Source organism: Mesitornis unicolor, unplaced genomic scaffold (genome assembly GCF_000695765.1).
Source record: "Mesitornis unicolor isolate BGI_N332 unplaced genomic scaffold, ASM69576v1 scaffold48773, whole genome shotgun sequence".
NCBI lineage: Eukaryota > Metazoa > Chordata > Aves > Mesitornithiformes > Mesitornithidae > Mesitornis > Mesitornis unicolor.
This window is the reverse complement of record NW_010177631.1, coordinates 1-16975: the sequence shown is the minus strand read 5'-3', so window position 1 is coordinate 16975 and position 16975 is coordinate 1. Positions and strand designations below refer to the sequence as shown.

Genomic DNA, 16975 nt, shown 5'->3' with positions numbered 1-16975 from the left:
GCATGAAAAAAAGAACCAACCAAAGTGTATATCTTATGTGTTTCTAAGTGATGATGTTCTTTGTACAAAGTATTGTGTTTTGTCTTCTGTAAGTTACATATTTACTAAGATAGTGACTTTGAAATGCAAACAAGAGTGATTTATCGACCAGCACCTGGCTTAAATCTACCAGTAGAAAATCTCTGCAGCAGAGATTGTATCTTAAGGCTTGTCTACCCTTGAACATTTCTTTGGATTAAAGAAAGATGTGAATTTAAACTGCCATAGCTATTCCTGGATGTGGTTAATCTAAAATCAGAACATTTTATTCCTGACTGTCTTAACCTTCTTCCAAAGTGTAAATGAACATGGAATAAACCAGAGAAGAATACAAGTTCTCTTACTCCAGAATGAGCAAGCCCACATGTAAGAGTTATTTGAGAATAGCTGTTTTATAGAAAACTGACAGAAACCCATATCACTGGTTCTCTCAGCCAGCAGATCCCTCAGATGTCAAACCCAGGAAAAATCCTTTCTAAATAGAGCCAAGGCAAGGACCTATGCAGTATGTAAGTCCTAGATCAGCCTCAGCAGCAGTGAGCTTCATCCTACAGCAGCACTAGGGTTGAACTGCTCTAAGTGCTACCAATACACTGTGGTGGGAATCTGACCTAACAGGTCAGATTTTAAGGAGGCCTAACACCAGTAGTAGCATTTCATAGGTCTTGGGATTCTTCTCCAGTTTTGATTGCCTATTAACTGCAATTCATAAATAAACAACTCACAATGACAAATAATGGAAAGAAAATATAAAGCTGACCATCAAACTGGACACTAACCAATTCAAAAATGCCAACCACCTTTTTCTCTGGTTTCTCATTCTCCTTCCTAGAAAAAAAAAATATAATAAATTAATTAAGTTGAGCTTTTTCTAGCAAAGCTTTATTAAACACCCCTCCCACCCTGATACATCAGTGGCTGATGTGTTAAGTTCAAAGAATACCCACGTTTTTTTTCTGGGCTTTAACTGGTCACTTTGTTCAAGATTTTCATCATGTTGGAAGGAAGGGTTGTCATAGCCATCGTCTGCTGATTCTGTGAAATAAAAATCATAATAACCCATCTTTTGTACCATTTTCTTGCAACTCTCACTGCTGATTCTTTCACATTAAGCTTAAAGACTAGGTCTTCCTCATGTTCGTGGAACAGCCTGGTGAATTTTTCTTGAAGACTCCTTTCAGTTCATCTCCTCTACTCCAGAAAAAAAAGCTTCCAGCTCCATTTCTGAGATGGAAACAAACTTGATTTTTACAATTAAAAAAATTATTTATCCTGAAAGGTTATCAAAGACTAAAAGCAGGAATTATTTCTACAAACACCTACAGAATTGAATGCAAATGAGGAGAAAGCCTTACTGATATAAGTGGGACTGCTTGGAGTGAAGGTTATTATTACTGTAGGTAACACGGAATAGATGTGAGTTAACATAAAAATCATGTCTTTGCCCGTAATAACCATCCTCACTATTTCTTTGTATAGCAGTAGTTACCACATGTCCCACTTCTTTTGTGCTAGGTGCTTTAGAAATCTAGACAAAAGAGGTATCATACACCAGCAAGTTTTGAGATTCTAAATCCATAAAGTAAGATGTAATAAATAGATTAAGTAATTGATGAGCAACCACAGTAAGGAGCCATCTGTGAATCACATGGGGAGAAAAGGGCTTCTCACACCAGCCATCCCCAATTTACATTCACCTTATCCACTGACTCACTATGAATAGGATTATCCACATACCATTTTTAACGTCAGTCAGTCTATAAAGACAGGTTTAGACAACCATTCAAAGGCAATAATGTGCTTCCACCTTATTGAGCTTATTTTAGGAGCATGCCCAGGGTAGGACCCACCTAAATAGTTTTACCTGTGTGAATCAATTTTGTTGAACTTTGTGGAATGACTCATGCATAAAAGTTTTCTAGATGGTGGCTTTCATTCTCTGCAAACTTAATGTAGTATGTCCTATAAAACCACTACGGCAATCAGGAAAGACTTATAATGCACCTCTAGATTTGAAGTGGTGGAATGGATTTCTCAAACACATACAGTGCTTTCATGCATGTGGCTTACCAGCATCAGAAATGTCCTTTTCCTTGGAAGTTGCGAAATAATCCTTCATTGTTCTTCTCTGTGGCATGCTTATGAGCATTAATCAAAACCTACATTGAAAAAAACCCAACAAAACACTGAAATAATAGATATTTTAAAAGTTCACATTAAAAAAATTTTGGGTTTTTTCCATGACTCATTACCTTTTGGTCTCAAGATTGCACTACTTAAATGTAACGACACACACACACACAGAAGTAACAACATGATAAAGAACTATTTTTAATGAAATATTAAGAACAGTGCAAACTTTTACAACGGAACCTAACTCAGTATCATGATTTTAGTAGTGTCTTATGCTAAATCCCTAGGTCATTCATATACAAGCTATTGTGGATCATCTATTACAGAATAGACCATTTCCCTCAATATCTTGTCTTTGATTAAAACTTATTGAACAGTTGTAACACAGTCATGGCTGCCATGATAAAGACTAAAGATAAGTATATTCACTATGCCATACAACAACTAAGTAAGATTTAGAGATAGTAAATGACTGATGCTCCAAGTTTTCCTGGGTTTTCTTCTTGATGTATCACATATATATATTTTTAGATATATATAAGGACAGGGAACTGCTGGAGAGAGTCCAGCATAGGGCTACAAAGATGATTAAGGAAGTGGAGCATCTCCCTTATGAGGAGCGGCTGAGGGAGCTGGATCTCTTTAGTTTGCAGAAGAGGAGACTGAGGGGAGATCTCATTAATGTTTATAAATATTTAAAGGGTGAGTGTCACGAGGATGGAGCCAGGCTCTTCTCGGTGACAAACAATGATAGGACAAGGGGTAATGGGCACAAGCTGGAACACAGGAGGTTCCACTTAAATTTGAGACGAAACTTCTTCTCAGTGAGGGTGACAGAGCACTGGAACAGGCTGCCCAGGGATGTTGTGGAGTCTCCTTCTCTGGAGACGTTCAAAACCCGCCTGGACACCTTCCTGTGTAACCTCATCTAGGTGTTCCTGCTCCGGCAGGGGGATTGGACTAGATGATCTTTTGAGGTCCCTTCCAATCCCTAACATTCTGTGATTCTGTGAAAAGCAACAAAAAGACCACACAAGAATTTGATGCAGGCTAAAATGATAATGGCAACAAAATGCATAATCAACTTCACATTAAAAAAGAATACTTTTCTAAACATTAGATTTTTTGAAGCATCTTTTTTAAAAGATTTCTGGCTGTGTTTGTTTTTTTCCCCTTCAGCTTACCTTTACAAGCCACGCTGATGCCCGTGCATTTGTGTGCCTGCAGCAGCCGCCGGCCCGATTCCTGCGAGGCGGCACGGCTGCGCCCCGGCCGCGGGCTTTATAGCTGCAGGCACCGCCCGCTCAACCCCCCACCCCCGCTTTCCCTCTTCCCTCCCGTGGCTCGGGTTGCAGGTGAAGGTCGGTGCCGCAGCCTTGAGTCCCGCTGTTACGAAAATGAGAAGAATTTTAGTTTGGAAAAACTCTGCTAGTAAGCAGAAGTGAGGGGGTATTTGGAGAAGAGTCACTTGTCCCATGAAAAATTTAGGCATGTAAAAGCTATCTGTAAGGTCAGATCAATTTTGGGGAATTGCTTCACTGCATTTGGTGAATTTCAACTAAGAGTAAAGACATGCTGGTGAATCTGTACTAAGAAAAGAAGTGGTATTGTTTCTCACTTCCAAATAACATGAAGGTCAAAGCTAGCTTAATTGACTATAGTTTTTACAGAAGCATCACATTATGCTCATTTAATTCCCACCTCTTCCCCACAATTTGTGTGAGGTTTTGTTTTGGCAAAAATAAGACTCTCTTTTTCGTGTTAGCTCAGAGCGTGGTTTGATGGGTTGGTTGGTTGGTTGTTAATTACTTTTCCTCCAAAGAAATCAGGTAAATATATTAGATTTTCAACAACCCTAAAAATAAAAGTTCTTCAGATTCTCTGCCCTTATATATTGGAATCTGCATCATTTATTTCCAGTAATGCCGTTATTAAACACTCTAAAAGTGTTTATGAAAAATAAACTCCTAGTTATTTTTCCATCTACTCAAATGCCATCATCCCAAAGGACAGCCCCAGACAAATGAACTAATTACCCAGCTGATGCTATCCTTGAGTAACAAGTTCAGGACTCAACCTAATTTAAGCTTTCCTTTTCTGCGTTCCCTACAGGATTTGGATTACATTTTACATATTTGTTATGATGCTCTGAAGGAACCTCAGAAGAAAAGGCATTATTAGGCATAATAATCTCCTGTCCTCACTGGGACCCTGTATCTTCACTTAGATTCAAACTCCTGTGTGTTGGACCTATTACTTTAAGTACTTTCTTATCTCATTAGCATTACCTGTGGCTTATATTAGACTCAACGTCAAGCCTGCATAACACACATTAGTGGCTGCATTCTCTGTTCCAGAAAATTTCTGAAAAGCTTTGGCTTCTGCAGCCATGAAGAATCTGCATTTACAGATTTTAGTGGGAGACAGAGCAGCAAGCTGTAGTACTTCACTGTCCCAGCTCCAAGGTTCACAGCTGTATGCAGTATTACCTTCACCAAAGGTAGCAGGATTTTTCTTATTCATCTCAACACGAGAAAGAACAATTCCTCACCATGTCTCAGCTTTTGTTAAAACAGGTGATTGACTGTCATTTTTCAGAAGAAACTATCATCACACATAAAATTTTAAACATTAGGGCATACCACTTAGAAAGCAAATGCCTGGATTTTATGATAGGTGTGGGGCTAACAGAGCACATAGACAGCCGATTATATGAATGAAGGTAGTATGAACCTCCAAAACTCTCTTGGACCGGTTTTCAGAGCTGCTAAGTACTCATGCATCTTATTGAGGTTCACTGACAGCTAGGGAGTATTTGGTACCTCTGAAACACACACACACAGACTTTTTAAATCTTCGTTATCAGTTTTTTCTCACACAGGAATAATAAAGTGTCAATTATGGCTCATTGCTCTACCCACTGCATGCCAGGTAAGAAAGAGACTCAGAGCTTCCCTGCATAGAAGACACAGTCCAAAAACTGGTGCACAAGATGATCAGGGCAAGCACCTGATAGTGCAGAAAAGAGAAGCACAGGTTGTCGAGAAGAAAATTGTTTCCTTTTGTCTCTGTGTTTCTTCCTTTGGGAGTTGTGGTGTACTTTGTGCAGATCTGAGCATCTCCAAAAGGAGGGGAAACTAAAACCACAAAGAAAGATATTTAAAAGTAAGTGAACAAAAGGAATAAGAAATAGGAAAAGATTCTTGATCTTACCTACTCAGAAACATGGACTCAGAGTTTCCCACTGGCTATACTACTACTACTGTTAACTATACTACTTACTACTGGCTCTTATAGCTAACTACTCTATACTTCAATAAAAAATAAGTTAGCACAATCTGACATTTTCACAAAAGTGAAAGTTCTTGACTAAAACATGCACATGTCCAGCAGAGAAGACTCCCATCAATAAAAGAAGACAGAGAAGCAACACAAGAAATGCTAGATTACAACAATACCCTTGTAATTTTGGGGGGGACATTATGATAAAATACCATAATGTGATTTGGAGGGGAAATAATATTTCTTCTTTTATCTAAAAATATTTGCATAACTTTGGTAAATACTTGCTGCATCTGAAAAGTATTCTATTCCAAACAGACAATATTCACCCATGCCTTCATGTGTTTGCTTCATCTATCCAGAAGCGGTCAGGGACAGGAAAAACAAAATTAATCACTGTCAAGTATCATTAACTAGCACCAGCCATAACTGACTGAACTAGAAAAGATATCTGCTTTAAAGAACTATTAACCAGAAGCACAACATTATTAAAAACACACGAACAAACAAAAAACTCCACAAAAAAAATCTAAAACATGAACTGGAAATGAGAACTCATTTCTCCAGCAAAGCATCATACACAAAAGTAGTAGACACCCAACTTTACTGGAACGTCTTCTGAAAGTAACAGTCAAATACAAAGAAGGTATATTGTATTTCACAAGTGCTGTAGCTGCTTACCCCTTTTTGACTTCTGCAATAGACCAGAAAAGCACTAGTGACACCCAGCCTACACCCATGAGCTACAGGGTTACCTTAATCACAGGTGATCACCTACCTTTGCCATGCAACTGAGTTGTAATTACTGGGACTGAGCTATAAAAGACCTTTATATTGGCCTACTGCTCTTTGGTGTTAGCTGCTTTGTGACTTTTGCATTTGTGCTGTACCTGTGATTGGGCCAGAAAAGACTTACCAGTGTAACTCAAAAACTAAAATAAAAAACCTCCTCTTTTATTATTTATTTGTCAGAAAACAGATCAAAATGGAACATTTATACTGTAGCTCCTGTAGACTTTATGGGCAGGTCACCATTAGTTGCAATCAAGTCCCAAGTTTCCACAGCAGCACAAGGACATGCCCATCATACTCAAGCTCAACAGTGATATTGTTAATAACCACTGGTAGCAGCTGTAAGTTGTGGCATAGTACTTGCAGCCTTGCTCTGAGAGAGTCATATTTTGGTAGGCATAGAAGGAGTGGCTCATTACCATCGAAAATTCTTCACTGAGTTTACTGAGTAATAGGTTACGGATGTTGGCCATTTGAGTTATGAATACAGGACTTATGAATGTAACCTACATAATTAACTTTTATCAATATAGAAATTGAACAGAAAGATTCTGCTTGAGCTTAATTAATGTCTAGTCTGGGGTGAGGTAGGATTTTCTCCATCACTGCCTGTCTGACCCAAGTTGGGTTATACTGGCAATACTGAATACACACAAAGAATGAAAATGATTTTATTGTGAAGCAGCTGTGGACTTCTGTGTCTTTTAGAGATTGCAGGTTTTTTTCCCCATTCCTCTGTCACAGTGATTCATACTAAACCTAGCTTGGGTAGTACAAAACAGAAAGCCCACAGTTTCAGACTATCAACTAGGGCAATGAGAGTGGGATAAACTGTGTGAATAAGGTAAGCTTAATTGCACCATTGGTTAAGCTAGTCAGAAAGTTTGGAGATATTTATCACATTTTCAAACTGGAAGTTAAGAAGTTTTCTAGTTTCTTTACAGGGAACAGCTAACTAAAATGTAATTCTCCAAACCAAAGCCAAGTTATACGTATACTACTGTAGCACTGGCAACTGCAAAGCTGCCAGGGTTTGGTGCAATGGATGGAGAAAATCTGGGTAGGGATGAGTGTTGGAAGAACTAAAAATCAGGTAGAGTAAAGAAATAGGTTATAACACTTCTTGAACTTTCTGAGTAAGGCTGAGCTATATTGTCCAAAAGCCCTAACACTAACCAAGCAAAGCAATTATTTGTGGTTTTCCGGAAACTGGAGAGTGGGAACATAACTGATTCTTTTAACTAAATAGATTTTCATCTAAGATATCTATTTAATAATAATTTTTCTAACCAGAACAACTTGCAAGGCTTTATTGAGGCTGAAATAGTTTTACAAGATCTCTGTAGTACACATTTGCTCAAAGAACAAAACAAGGAAATGTATTTTATTCTCTCCTATGAAGTTTGTATGTCTGTTTTAAGAGAAACTTAACCGACAAGTACGAAGAATTTGCAGATTTCTCAAGTAATTGCTGTAATTCTACTTGCTTTTAAAGAAAATGTCAGGTCAGTATGGTTCATTGCTTTCTATAAAAGAAGAGAAAATACCTTTTTTTTTTGCCCTTCTAAGTAATAGGGTGATATAAGTAGTAAGATCATAGGAAGCACAAAAGACTGTCATTCTGTGAAACCCTTTATATGCTTTTAACAGGAAAACTTCATTCATTATCAAGATGGTGATGTGTGCTCAGGTAATTCATAGGGAATATTTCATAGATAATTCAAAGGGAAAGGGAGAAAGAATTGCCTTCTTTAAGCAAGTTACTTATTCTAGGGTCTTCCCTGTGTCAGAAGAAAGACAAACCAAAAGGTTTTGGTTCATCAGACTAGAAGTATTAGGAAGTTGATATTTTGTTAGTCTAGCTAAAGGAAAGGACTAAAGAGACCATTATGGACATCTGGACATCTGTTGGGGGACACAGGGAAGAAGAAAAAAATGCCTTTTTAATTCTTAGAAAGTGCCAGGAACAAAATTTTCTTTCAAGAGGTGAGAGAAGTAACTGGAAATGGGATTTTCTACATTTCATCCTCAGAAGTAGAATGTGATCAAGGAAGAAAATTTGCGTGAAAGTGATGGTGAAATTATGAAGGTCATAACTGTAGAAAAAAAAGAAAAGAATGGCAACAGAATAAAGAAAATAGATTTGAATATTGGAGGATTAATGCTATTCATGGAAAGGCAGTCTTAAAACAAAGGGGATAAAAAGAGTTGGCATTTCATACAAACTTGTTATGGACTTAAAACCCCAATAAGAGGTCATTCTTTCATGCAGAAGAACAAGATCCTTGTGTAAGAATAATCTATCAATAAGTAGAGGTTGGCAATAACTTTGTAGAAAGCTTTTTTGAAGAATAAAATCTAGAAGATACACTGGATGGAAAAAAGAACAGAAGCCAACAATGTCAAACTGCTGTAAAAAAAAGCAAAATTCACAAAAGCACAGAAGAGTCATATGTGAAACACATGGAGTAGTGTTTTCTCTGCATAACACTGTTAAGTCTTCAGCTGGAGTGCTGTGTCTAATTTTGGTTATTTCAAGAAAAATGTGAGTGATAGGAAACATGGAAGAAAGCAAAATTGAATGGGTATAAACAGCATGACCTCTGAGAAAAGGCAGATCGAATTGGGTTTGCTGTAGTGGAAAACATGCAATTCATTTTAGAAAAACATCACAGACTGTTGCAAAAATCACGTAATCCAATGTCTTCTGTATCTACTGTGGCACTGAATTACAGTAAGAAAGACAAAAAATATATATTAGGAAAATGGCATTAACTCTATAGATAGGTAAGCACTGGGTCAGATTACTGATGGAGCTGTTAGTGTCTAGACTGTTGTGTTTTTTCTTATCCTTTTTTCTTTTCTTTTTTTTCAGGTCAAGTCAAGCAATTTTCTTTAAGGAAAAATTCAGTATAGATGGTTTTGCCTTGAGGACTGAGAAAAGATGAAATTGTCTTCTGAGATACTTAATTGGCTCTATTTTCATACATTCATAGAATGTATTGGGTTGGAAGGGACCTTTGAAGATCATCCAGTCCAACCCCCCTGCAGTAAGCAGGGACAATGTTATTAGATCAGGTTGCTCAGAATCCAGTCAAGCCTGGCCTTGAATATCTCTAGGGATGGTGCCTCCACCACCTCTCTGAGCAACCTGTTCCAGCATTTCACCACCTTCATAGTGAAGAACTTCTTCCTCATGTCTAATCTAAATCTACCCTGCTCTAGTTTTCTCTGTTGTGCTGATAAACATAATGAAGGGCAAAATGGAATAAAGGTGGTATTTTGTATTTTGCTTAAAGACATGAGGTCAAGTATAAACTGAGTCTGTGGAACAGCTGCTGACAGTTTTGGTGAAGGTTTTTGTTGGTGAGAGATAGGAAATTGGACAAATGGCAGAGCACTTAGAAAAGGTGATACAGAAGTGAACTCCCATCCTCAGAGGACATGATGGTTTTCAAGAATGGATTCATAACATCCTTTTCTGCGGCTTCTTCTAGCCTATGTCCTCCAAGTGCCATCTCAAGCATTGTCAAATGCCTTCACTTCCAGGCTTCTTTTTGGAGTGAACCAATTAGTTCACCCTCAGATGAAAGTAGGGTTTGATTTTGAGAATAGTTTATTCCCAAGTTTGCTCCCAAAAGCTAATTTAGATAGGACAGTTTTGGTTCTTTCCATCTTCTTCAGTCCTGAAGCTCTCATTTCTGCACACTGTCATGATATATCCTGCAGCACGTATCCTTCTTTCTGGACTATAAAAATATCTCTTTGTGCTTTTGCTTTCTGTATGAGATCAATGTGACACAGCTCAGCACTCATACACAGAACTATGGACTGATAAAAGGCAAGAAGTAATCAGTGTGTCTTAGGGGTTTGTGTGCATCACGTGAGATGCAAAGGAAGCTCAGATGAAGTGGTAGATGATAGAAATGTGTCCAGCCTACTCCAGAGGGACTATCTCTGAATAAAGTGGATAAAAGCAGTTGAAGCCATGAAGGCCACAGACCTCTTCAAGAGTTAGATATTTTTAGCAGACATAGATGTAACTACTGATACCGTTTGTTCACTAGTAGGATTTAATAGTGTTTTACTAATATAACTCTAAGATGAATGAAGTTGTGTGGGTAGAAACCACATATTCTGTTTCTGAAAGTTCTTATTCAAGGTCTCAGTCCCATCTCACAGCAAAAATTTAGGTGATGGTGAATTATCAACAGTTCACAGATTAAAATGTGAAGAGACTATCAGAAGTCTTTGCTACAAGGATAGCACCAGCCAAGCCCCTTTCTTTGGCCTGAACAGTATTTTGAACATACTGTGCAGTGCCAGACAGGGTGTGGGCAGCATAGAGAATTTCAGTTCATTTATTCTTTAGTCTCAGACTCTCGGAGGGAATTACCAAGGGACAATTAGTTTCCTTTAAATATTTCAATTTCTCAACACAACTCCAAATCTTGAGGGAAAGGACTTCTCTTTCATTTGCTCCAGCCTCTCCCCCTCCAATAATCTAGCATTTTGGATATTTATAATCTAAATAACAGCACTGAATCAAACAGGTGTTATTCATACAGGTAGCATGTGTTTATTACTGAATTATGTTCTGATTAAATGTTTATGTGCTCCCAAGGATCAATGAATGCAGTCCTTTTCATCTAAAGGAACCAGTGTAAACACCCCTGCTCACCGAGCGTGCACTTCATGACCCTTATGAGCACATCACTGAGTTTTTCCCTTGCCAGAACAGATGATGGTTAAAATGGAGTTGTTTTTTTGTTTGGGGTTGTTTGGTTTTTTGTTTTGGTTTTTTTTTGTTTTGTTTTGTTTGGGTTTTTTTTGGCAAAGATGTGCATGGACAGTGACCTTCTGCTGATACTGTTTAATCTAGGAAAAGGGAAGTTTAAAAAGCAGAGGCAGAAGACAAGTGTTTGAAGATACATGTGAAGCATTTAATCCTAACTAAAATAAAACTCTTAAAAAGACAAATAAAAATGGGCTTCCTATTAAAACAAAATATATGGATACCTCCTGTCTGATGGAGAGGGTGGCTGTATCAAGACAGTGCTGAAGGAGATGCCATCTGGTTCAGGAGCATAATTGTTCCTAAATCACCTGCTACAACACCCTGTCACCCAGTGCTTCACACCATGGTTTTCCTCTCTTCTGAGAGCTGCAGTACCTAATATCACAACTTCCCTCACTCCTAAACCACATTTTTCCTTTGTTTAGAAGTTCCCAATCCTTTTTCTTTGTCTTCAGTGTTAAAAATCCTGTCTATCCCCTAACATTATATCTCATTGTCATTTCCAGGTTGTATGATCCCTTAAGACATGAAAGGGAAAAGGCATTCTGGGGTTAATGAGGAATTATCTTGGAACAGGAGAGATGAGACAAATTTCTGAAGGCAGCCACCTTGTACTGCTTGTTCACAAACTACAATTGATCACCAGAATAAATTATCCTCACTATAAACCTGGCTTAAATCTCTCAGGTTAGAGAAGGCGTTACTTCTGCTCATAAATTTGCAATATGTGGTCACAATACTGTTTTCCTTTGGGGTAACTATTTTTTTTTCTGTGACAGCCCATTCACGTGTACTTGTCCATATTCTTTTCTGAGGAAAAATGTTTTGGCACTTCAGACAGCAGCAATAGGATTTCTGCCAAGCGATGGTTCCTGTGTCTCAGACTTTGGCGTCTGTGGTGGCCAGTCCTGATACTGACTTCCATGGCACTGAGTCCTGGTTTGGAGGGGACAGACTGACTGACAAGGTTGAGAGGAGGAACAAAGTATTACACCTGGCTGACACATAGACAGCATGTGATGAGAGGTAGAGCAAGAATTCCACACCCCAAAATTGACTTGGTCAAACTCCAGTGCTTAAAAACAAGATGCTGGCATTTTCTAAATATCCTCCCCTTTTTGAGTACCATGTGGTAGACTCTCAGTTATCACTACAATCTCCATTTTCTACTTCTTCCTCCTTCCACTCTAGAAGTAACAATATTCACTGACTCTAGTTACCTGCATAGTCTGCAGACTGGGATGTAAAACTTCCTCCCTCTCCTGAAAGTTCCTGACCCAGTCTTTCAGTTGACACGTGAGCAGAGTTCAGAAGTGTCTTTTCTCCAGTGTAATCTTGAACAATTCACACTCACAAGAGTGAAGGAAACCCTTCACTTGGTTGGATATGAGAGTGCTCAGACAGCTAAGGGGGCTACTGAGATATGGATACTGATTTTTAACCTGCTGATGTAAACCCTAGATCAGGACTGTCTGTATTGCTTTCATGCAGCACTGAACTTTTAACTCTAACTGTGTTTGCAATAATAAACTAGTTATGTAAGGTTACATTTCTGTATGCATCACTGCACAGTCATGCCTAGGCTTTCACCAAACTTTCCTTCTGTCGTACTACTTTCTAAACAGATTACAAGAAAACTTATGAACTTCTGGTTGGATCTAAATTAACACGGGCATCAAAAAGGTCTAGTGAAGGGCATTTCCTTTTAAGGAGGAGTTAGTGCTTCCAAGGTATGCACAAGAACATACCTGCATAGCTCTTAAAGATTCAGGAAATGGTTAGGCTTTCCTAGTTAGCAACAGACTGCCAAAAAAGATTAGGCTATCAGAGACTAGCCTTAGAAATATATTGATCTTCCTTTTTGTGCCTGTGATTATGAGAGAAAGGGTAGGAACATTGTAAAACAAGTAGCTGCTGCCATGTATTTTTTAATTTCCCTTTATTATTTTTTTTCAAAAGGATGTCAAATTATGTATGCTATACTATCAAAATCTATTTGAAGCTCCTGAATGGTCTCATAATTGTCTAATGAATGACCTAGTACAGGAATAAATTCAGGTAGCACATAAAAAATAATTAACTGGATCATAAAATTCAGGGAAGTAATACTTTATTTTAAGGGAACTATATCTGCACTGCAGAATGATAGTAATAATAGGATTTCTAAAAGGTAACTACTTGGGATCAGTTTCACAAAAATAAACTCAAAGAAAAATAAGAGATTCAGTTTTAAAATGGTTGTTACTCAACTATTGCTTTGATTTACTAAGGGATACAAATGTATTTAGGTCAATGAAAAAGAAGAAAAAAAAGATTTTTTGCCTCCTGTTCCTTCTTATAACAGTCTTTGTAATTCACTGGGATGCATTTGTACTATTCTGATGTACTAATACTTATGGAAATAATTAGAAGATCCCAGCTGCACTATTCATTACTAAATACCCTTGAAGTCAATATGCACTATGTTTCTCTTTTTGATGTAATTCAAAAAATCTTTTAACGAATTACAAGTAAATTCATACCATATGTCCAAGACAGCAATCAGGAGGAGCTTTTGTACAGTATCACTGTGAATGCATTGAATTTTTTTTTTAGTGTTTATATTGGATGCTCTCCTATAACCAATAAGAAGACAGAATCTGAACATTTGTCATTCAATTTTATACCTCCAAGCTCTTTGTATCGTAATGCAGTGGAATAGCAACATTCTGCAACATTTCCCTACCTATAAACCTGGTAAAAATGAATCTAGGCTCAGAACCCAGTTATGTCTCCCAAGAGCTTGGTGATTTATTAAATTTTTAATCAAGAAAGTTATTATTGTCTCTTTTCCAGTCCAGACCCCATCATGAGCTTATGATAGCTTTAAGCAGAGTCCAATGGGGAACAATCACCAAAAGCTCATAAAAGTCCAGCCAATGGAACAGAACAAAACCAAGATTTACTGAAGTCCTAAAAATGAGCAAGAAGGAGTGCAAGAAGCCCTTCTCCACCAGCAGGTCGGGACTGTGGGACACACAACATTTAAATTCCTGCTCTGCTGAATGTGGGTTGCGGGTCTAGCTCTGAGTCTCCCAGAGTAAAATGGTGCTCCAGTGTCAGGACACAGGACACTGCAGCAGCAGCAAGGAGATGCAGTGGGATGTCTGATAGCTGGCAGGACAATTCAAGTCCTGCTTTTGGCCCAATTAATGCTGAGTTACGTACACAACATGAAGTGGTTTCACAGGCAAGATTAAACACCTGGTGATTAGCAAATTTTCCTTGCTAGTAAGAGAGGATTAAAATTCTCTTTGGAAAGTTACAGGACTGTGCTTGGCTCTTCTACAGCCTGCACTGGGAATGGGATTCAGCTGACAGACTCAGATAACTACATTTATGTAACTACATGTTGATGCCTGCGTATGAACTGTGTGTCCAAATTCCTGTTATGGCCAACAGTCAATAATGTAGATATCTACGTTAAGGTGACCTGACCAGATTTCTGCACTCTGGAATCACAGAATCACAGAATATTAGGAGTTGGAAGGGACCTCAAAAGATCATCCAGTCCAACCTTCCTGCCAGAGCAGGATCACCTAGACTAGGTCACACAGGAAAGGGCCCAGGCAGGTTTTGAATGTCTCCAGAGAAGGAGATTCCACAACCTCTCTGGGCAGCCTGTTCCAGTGCTCTGTCACCCTCACAGTAAAGAATTTTTCCCTGGATATCTCACTTGCTCTATAGACTAGATCTCAATTTTCCTGGATATCTCACTTGGTCTATAGTCTAGATCTTCATTGTAGTAATGGGAGCTGGACATCTTTACAGACATCTAAAATGATGTGTCTGAATGAGAAAACTCTATCCCAACTTGAATTTAAGTGGTACATTATGGCATTTTTGCAAATATTTACCCATTTTACCCCACATAAAAACCTGTAAAGAAGGTGGTTCAGGATGATCAAAACTTTCAGTAAGCATATGATTTGTTTAAATAAACAAAATACTAAATCCGTTCAGCTCTAGCATCCTCTTGAAATGTTGCACTGGAGCAAACACAGGAGTCTTAGTTGACATTCTCGTGAAGACCAAAGAGTTAGGTTGAGTTTAGGATAACTGTACTTCTTGCTGTGTGAGACAGTACATAAGGCTCACTCTTTCAAAAAATATTATCTGGCTTAGTTGAGATTTGCATTATAAAAACCTGTGCTTGTGGTTGGTTTTTTTTTCCATTTCACATGTCAACATGTGTTTTGAAAATATTTTAAGTTTACAGTAACTAACAACACTGAAGAATTTGGTAAATATTATGGACTTGCATTTAGTGATTTGAGTATTTATATGCAGAAGAGTCATGTCGCTTGTTGTGTCAGTGGTCACACACATGAAAAGAGACTAGTTAAAATCCACAGATTTTAAATCATATGTATTAATTTATGCTGCTTTGATGGTCTATTTTACATGTTTTGATGGTCTATTTTATATAAAGCCAGGAATGTTACTGTGTTGGATAAAATTCACTGTTATTGTTGTCCTCATTAAAATGTCTTAACTGAAGCAGAAACACTGTGATATCATGGGCAAGACTTATCCTACCCATTAGGGGACTTAAAATACAGGAAAATAAAAGAATGAAATTGTCTACACCAATGATTTAGAAAGTTAGGACTGGTTTGATTTTCTAGCTCTCTTACCCCTAGCTCATGTGATCTTGAGCAGACCTTGGGCAATTTTCTCCCCCAATTTATTGGAAAAAAAAAAGATGTTATTGAAGTTATTGAACATTTATCTATTTATGGAATGGAATTTATGAAATACAGCCTTTCTGATCCACAGAAGTGCTGTGAGAATGCAAAGAAAGTATGAGGTGCCTGTGTTGTAAAGACAGAAAAGTCAGATGTGTACCTGATACTGAACAGGTTCGAAGCACAATTGCTTTAAGGGCTACAAAACCAGAGGAAGTAAATGAAAAAAAAAAAAAGGGAGTGGAAGAATTACTGTTGTGTTTTACAAAAAAGGTACGTTTCCTCCTTCATTTGCTTTCCTGCATGTTGAATGATTTATTAAAGAGAAAGAAAAAAGATCTCAGTAGCTAAAGCCAGCGCTGTTTTTTATGTCAGTAACCCCCCTGCCACGACAGTGAAAGAGTAAGGACACATCTGTGGAAGTACTGTAAGAAAAAGCTGAACAAGTCAATGAATTATCAGTATGCAAGGACATGCGCATATATGAACACGCTCAGCCTGACTTTGCAGGAACCAGCATTTGCAGTCTGGGTTGTAGAGCTGAAACGTGATAAAAATGTGAAGGGCAATCTAATTAAAAAGACTTGAAATGCTGCACTGAGGTCATTCCTGTTTACCTCCTGTTAGAAAAGGTGTGCCCTCTGTTGCGTGCTGTGTAGTAGTAAACAGCACTATAGAAAGCACCGTGGCAGCCAGGATAGCACCTGCTCTAATTCCTGGGGCTGTTCTTTTCCCCTGTGCCCTCAACCTCAAATAACTCCTCTCTGCCGCCACCGGTCTCACCAGCTTCCTTGGATAGCTACTGGCAAGGCTCAGCTGTGCCTGTCCCTGCCTCGTGCCTCTCAGGTGTCACGGAGGACAGATGCCCTGGCTGCCAATGCCTGTGCCACCAGGGACAAATGGCTGTGGAAGGCCCAATCTGTGCTCTGTAAGAACTTGCAAAGCAATCGAAAAAATCCCTGGGCATCAAAGGAAAATGTGGTGTTTCCCACCCCTCTCTGATCAAGCTCAGTGTTCACCCACTGTCCCCTCACAGGAGGAATGATTTTGTTCTTGGAGCTGTTGTTACTTAGCACCCCTAAATTAGTAACAGCGAGAGTTTTGGTAATGACTGTCATCTGAGACTAAAAACGTTTTGCAAGCATTGCATTCTTGACTGGGCTTCATCTTCCTAGCAAAGAATCACAGAATATTAGGAGTTGGA

At 38.4% G+C, this 16975-nt stretch overlaps 1 protein-coding gene across 2 annotated transcripts in view; it reads right to left on the bottom strand.

Moving 5' to 3' along the window:
• LOC104538815 (multidrug resistance protein 1-like) overlaps positions 1-1051 on the bottom strand; it is a 31745-nt gene extending 30694 nt beyond the window's left edge. Inside the window, exons 1-2 of one of the 2 annotated variants that reach the window (XM_010182152.1) lie at positions 983-1051; positions 819-860 (exon numbers count right to left, since the gene is read on the bottom strand). The gene's annotated coding sequence lies outside the window, so the exon portion shown is untranslated. Of the gene's footprint in view, positions 1-818; positions 864-982 lie in introns of those variants that run through there. The other variant, XM_010182153.1, reaches the window with a different exon arrangement.
• Between the last annotated feature and the right edge of the window lie 15924 nt (positions 1052-16975).